This window comes from Apium graveolens, chromosome 8, assembly GCF_009905375.1.
Source record: "Apium graveolens cultivar Ventura chromosome 8, ASM990537v1, whole genome shotgun sequence".
Classification (NCBI taxonomy): Eukaryota; Viridiplantae; Streptophyta; class Magnoliopsida; order Apiales; family Apiaceae; genus Apium; species Apium graveolens.
Window position 1 is genome coordinate 10817147 of NC_133654.1, and position 6495 is coordinate 10823641.

A 6495-nucleotide genomic window follows, 5' to 3' on the forward strand; every position below is an offset into this window, starting at 1 on the left:
CTGCCGGGGACTCGGTGTTAATTTTTAGTTTATGTGCTTGTCATCAGTGGTCGTTAAAGTTCACTGACTCGGATTCTTTTACTTTCACGGTTTATTTGTTTGTGTTTCAGGTACTCATTACAATGGGAGATCCAGCAGCACGAACGAAAGCCTTGATGGATTTTTCTCAACCCAAGATCAATGACATTAAATCTAGCATTGTCAGGCCAGCTATCACAGCTAATACCTTTGAGATCAAGCCTGGCATAATTCAATGGTGAAGAATTTAATCCATTTTGGGGGTTCTTCAACGGAAGATTCCAATATGCACATTAGGGATTTCATTGAGATATGTGACACCTTCAAGTTCAACGGTGTTTCTGAAGATGCTGTGAAGCTGAGACTGTTCCCATTCTCTCTTAGGGACAAGGCTAAGAGCTGGTTACACTCTCTACTAGCTGGTTCAATTACTACTTGGGAAGATCTTGCTCAGAAGTTTCTTACTAAATTCTTCCCTATGGCGAAGACAGCTGAACTCAGGAATGCTATTACTCAATTTGCGCAGCAAACGGGAGAATCGCTATGTGAAGCTTGGGAGCGCTACAAGGAGATGCTTAGGAAGTGTCCTCATCATGATATTCCTGATTGGATAATCGTCACTTGTTTTTTACAATGGGTTGGAAGCACAGTCCAGACCCATGCTCGATGCGGCATCAGGCGGAGCATTATGGGCAAAGTGCTATAAGGACGCTTATGATCTAATTGAACTGATGGCTGCTAATGAATATCAGTATCCAACCCAGAGATGTCCACAGGGCAAGGTAGCTGGAGTTCTTGAAGTGGATACAGCTATGGCTATCACTGCTCAATTAAAGGAGTTGTCTATGAAGATCGATTCTCTGGCTAACTTGGGTGTTAATCAGATAACCAGTGTTTGTGAGCTATGTGCAGGTTCGCATGCGACGGAGCAATGCGCTATAACTAGTGACTCAGCTCAGTTTGTGAGCAACTTTCAGAGATCGCAATAACCAGTTCCAGACACTTATCATCCTGACAACTGGAATCATCCTAACTTCAGCTGGAGCAACAATCAGAATGCGATGCAACAATCGTTCCAGCAGTTTGGAGCAAAACAATTCAACCCTCCTGGTTTTCAGCAACAATTTCCACCAAGATAACAACTCTAACTTCAACAACAAAATCATGATGCAGGTCTATCTTTGAATAAAAAATCTGAATTGGAGGAGTTGAGGCTTATGTACAAAAACCAGGCTCTTATATGCCAAAGCCAGGCTATTTCTATCAAGACTCTGGAGAACCAAATAGGACAAATTGCTAATGCCTTATTGAATCGACCACCAGGAATGCTTCCTAATGATACAGAAGCCAATCCAGGAAAGAGGGAAGTTGAAGAACAGGTGAACGCCATCACCTTAAGGTCTGGAAAGGTCGCAAGCCCCAAAATTCAGCAAGACGAAGAGCCTGAAAAGTCTCAAGTTCCTGAATCTGAAGTTGTGGCTGAAGAAGAAGTGCAGAAGGAAGCAGAGGTGGAACCAAGGAAGACTACTGTGGAACACACTCCTCCTGAGGGTAATACAGGGGAGAAACAGATCTATCCTCCACCTTTTTTTCCTACGAGGCTGTAGAAGAAAAAGCTGGATAAGCAGTTTGAGAAGTTTTTGGAGGTGTTCAAGAAACTTCATATCAACATACCTTTCGCTGAAGCTCTTGAAAAGATGTCTGACTATGCGAGGTTTATGAAAGGTATTTTCTCTCGAAAACTGAAGCTCGATGACTTAGAGACCGTTGCTCTAACGGAGGAATGGAGTGCTGTGCTGCAACAGAAGTTGCCTCCGAAGCTTAAAAATCCTGGAAGCTTCACTATTCCTTGCACCATCGGAAACTTCTCGTTTGACAAGTGTTTATGTGATTTAGGAGCTAGCATCAATCTGATGCCCTTATCTATCTTCAAGAAGCTTATTCTGCCTGATCTGAAATCAACATACATGTCATTGCAACTAGCTGACCGTTCTATCGCTTATCCATGAGGTATAGTGGATGATGTCTTGGTCAAGATGGATAAACTCTTCTTCCCTGTTGACTTTGTAATTCTTGATTTCGAGGAAGATAAGAAGATTCCCATTATCTTGGGAAGACCATTCTTGGCTACAGGCCGAACTATGATCGATGTGTAAAAAGGAGAGCTTTCGATGAAGGTTTACGATCAAAAGGTCACTTTTAATATGTTCAAGGAAATAAAGTTACCCACAGCTAAAGAGGAGTGCTTTAAAGTAGAGCAATTGTAGGTTTTGAATGCACCTCCGTGGAAGAGGAAGTTGGATATGCCATTCAATTCTCTTGGGTTAGCAGACCTGAAAATTTCTCAAGAGCGTTTTGAACCATTTATTCAAGAAGCTCCCATACTTGAGCTCAACCGAAAGCCAGATCACTTGAGTTATTCATTCTTAGGTGCACCCCATGATAAGTGGTTGGGATATATTTTTGATGATGTAGAGAGTGGCTGGACGGATCTTCCAGTACCTACAGAGGGTTCTTCTCATGCGCCACAGGTAGTTGATAGGACTGGTGTTGGTGATGAGTAGTACAGGCGAGTGACTAGGCGTATAGAGGCCATGCACGACATTCACCATCATTTTGCTGAAGATTTGACACACGCTTTCGGTAGTATTTTCCGAGACACTAGTAGCGAGGTTGATTGGTCACCTGATCCTCCACTCGAAGAGGGTGATCTTTCCGACGACTAGGTATGCCTGAAATCCTTATTATTACCTTCAATGAGGACATTGAAAATTTTAAGTTTGGGGGTGATAATGTAAGGATTAGTAGTGTGTGTATGTCCATATATATTCATATTGCATGTTTAGTTGTAGTTCATTCATATTTTTGCATGATTATTCATTTAGGACATATTTGTTTATTTTTATGTGATTTCATATAGTTGCATTTGCATGCATATTTAGCATGATCCCTTAAGATGAATTATGATATTTGATAAGTTAATGTGAATTTGAGTGTGGTGATGACGAATAGAGGGATGTTTAAGTCCTAATGAATTGATTTGCATGCCAGAAACAAATATTTTCACAAAGTCTTATAGGGTTGCTTTTGATCTAAATCATCATCATACTTGTTTGTTGTTGAGATTTAATCACTTGGTTATATTTAGAATTTATGATATTCTCGTAATGACATAAAAACACTGATTTTTTTTATCTGGAGAAAAACTTGGATTTCATTGCTAGTTGTTGTAAGGATAGGCGTCAAATGGCTAGTAGCCGACTCATATTTTTATGAGTAGTCTAGGGTTGAATGAGATAGAGCGGAACGCACTCATTCAGAAATTGTTGAAAAAAAAAAGAAAAAAGAAAAAAGAAAAAAAGTATGTGTTTATGCATAATTGATCAAGAGTGAGCTATTTAATACTCGAGTTATTAAGTTCTAGGGGACTTTGTGCCTAGTGACCTAAGGCTTTTATAGTTTGGGATCTGGTAACCTAACGCTCGCTATATGGGTATTATTGCATAAGTCTTTTGGGACCTCATTCATTGTACGGTCAAATAAGCATCTTTGCTATATGTTCAATAATAGTGTGAATCCTTATATAACTCTAATAGAAAGGAGGTGTTGTGAGTCATAATGCGTTTATTGTCTATTCTGTTTATAAAATTTTGATTGTTTCGATGACAGATAAGTTATGGTTATTGATCTAGTATCGAGAGATATCTGTTAAGCATTCCACACACGCATGTTTCTGGTTTGTGAGTTGGTTTGTGGGATTTATTCGAACTCTATTTTAAGTCATTGCATTCTTAGAGGTATTGGCTTATTCATTTGGTTATGGTTATTCTGAGAGGATCGATTGCATTATCATTTAGTTGCATTCACGTAGTTGCATTCATACATTAAGTTTGTTTTGTAGTTTTGAGTCTGTTTATGCTTGAGGACAAACATCGATTCAAGTTTGGGGGTGGGATAAGTGGATTTTATATCCACTTGGAACGCTTTATTACAAGCTTAAATTGGTGTTTTGGACTCAAGTTGTTGGTATTTTGATGTATTTTTGTGTTATTGCATTTCAGGTATCAGTTAAATGAAGAAAAGAGCTTTTAAAGGAAATATGATAAAAAGTGATCAGAATTGGAAGCCTAGTCTATTGTCAAGTTGTAGAGAATCTCATTAGCTTCGCGTGGGCTATTGAATCGCCTAATTCTGACGAGTAGAACTCAAGTTATGGCCAAAACAAGATTCATCAGAAATTTTTCCAGACAGGCTCCAGGCACCCGCCCGGGATGTGAGGCGGCCGCCCGGGAGCTGACGCGTCCGCCCGGAGAGCTAAGGCGGCCGCCCGAGGCGCGGCTGGTTGCTGATTTCGCTGAAAAAGCCTTTGTTTGGGTGGAATTTGACGATTTTAAGGGTCCAAGTCCACTAGGGGCGTATATATACTTAAAAAAAGGGTTTTCATCATCCGGGATGATTGGGATACCAAGGAGAAGACCTAGAAGCACAAAACAACTCCGAAAAAGAAGATCTTGTTTTCAACATGTGATTCTTTGAATTAGTTGTAACTTTGGATGCTTGTTTTCGTTCTTGTTGAACCTATATCTCGTTTATTCGTACTTTAATTATTATTCAGTTTATTAAGACCTTGTTTTATACCATGCTTTCATATGAACCCATGGTGACGATGATTTCTATTATGGGCTAATCGTTGTCATGGGGTTCTAGCGGATTTACTTATGGATTTCAATAATTAATTTGTTTTGATATCTTGGTGTGTGGTGATTGATTGATATCCTAGTATTGGTTGTGCTTATTCGTCTTATGTGTGTAGCTAACATATAAGATAGCGTATTAATCTCTATTGAAGCGACAGTGAATATAGAGGTTTAGAACTTGCCATGCTAGCATAGGTTCATATATGTGTATGCATGATTCTAGGCAACTCTAACTGTTTTACTTGCCCTATGTAATCATTATGGATAATTTGTGCTTAAACCGTTATGTTGTCAAATTCTATAGACATATAGGGTCTAAATATAATTGGTGCCTATTCAGCTTCTATCTCTATTGTGGATGTCTGGTAGAATGGTACTCGCATAAAAGTTGGCGTTTATCAGTTTCGTGTTATCTAATTAGTGTCATCACCATCACATGCTAAGGTTAAGAACAATAAGGCTATTGAATGAAGTAGTAATGAAGTTAGAATCCCATGTTTGTCATATATATTAATTCAACCTCATTTCTCTTAGTTAATGTTATTTAGTATAATCTCTTAGTTAATAAAAACCCAATTTGTTATTTGTCTTAGCATTGAACGATAACCATATATTGTTGCATAGGGGCATAAATTGAACTTAACCGAAACCAGTCTCTGTGGGAACGAATCTGATTTATATCTTATACTACTTGCGAACGTGTATACTTGCGTGAATTTTAGCGCGTATTTTCGCCCTAACAAATACGTGTAACCAGGCGCTGAGACCAAGACCGCAGTACAATTGTACTGATTTGGATAATTATCCCGAAAACCGGTACCGTTTGGATTCGTTTGTATAAATAAACGTACTATTTTATATCCGGAATGATCCAACGGGATACTAATTTTCCGTAAGTATAAATAGCCTTTACCATATTTTATTTCGTACCGAAAATCATTTACAAACGGTAATTATATAATTTTACAAAGAAAATATTTATATTCATATAAAACCTTTCAAGAATCAAACTGCAAAATCTAGGTGTTATTGATAACCGTTTGGAAAGCTCTGGTAATCAAAATGAAGGGTTTGAGGAGTACTATCAGATTATCCAAGTTTCAAAACTGCAGAATCAAAGGTTGATTTTATATATTTTTATTTAATTTCAAATTATTTTGATTAAAATTATGAATTTTTGTTCGGATGATTGTTTGAATGATTTGATACTTGCATGTTGTAGGCTTGTCTTCCTAATGATTTTGATATGTCATATGACTGATTTGGAGTTCAATAACATGTTCAAAATTGAGTTTGATTTTCGGAATTAGAAATTAGGGTTTATAATTCGTTTGAATGTTCTTGATTGAATTTGGGGGTTTCTTATTTAGGGATTATCAGATGTTGAGATATAGTGGGTTTTGTTCCCCTTGAAATTAGCATCGATTCATGTATAGTATGTTATCAGACGATTCCTGGTTTAAACGAAGTTGTCTTTTGAAAGTTCACCGATATTCTTCATTTCCCGGCCAATCCTGTAATGGGTTATGTATTTTGATTGTATGTACATGTTCCTGGTGATCTGTACTTCGATTCTAGAGAGTTTGATGGCCTGAGGTGGCCGGAATCGTGTTCTCGGCCACACTCCGACGGGTCGACGGCGGGGGTTTGCAAAATTGCAAACAGGCCCCTGGACTTTTGGGGACGAAATAGTTTAGTCCCCCAGGTTTCCAGAGTTTGCACATTTTGGATTCCCGTTTTAAAAATGTTTTAAAAATCATATTTTCTTATTTTAATTATA

At 38.2% G+C, this 6495-nt stretch overlaps 1 non-coding gene across 1 annotated transcript; it reads right to left on the reverse strand.

Moving 5' to 3' along the window:
* Positions 1–511: 511 nt before the first annotated feature.
* On the reverse strand, positions 512–618 carry LOC141682003 (small nucleolar RNA R71). The gene has a single exon (XR_012559408.1). It is a non-coding gene; the product is annotated as a small nucleolar RNA R71 (small nucleolar RNA).
* Between the last annotated feature and the right edge of the window lie 5877 nt (positions 619–6495).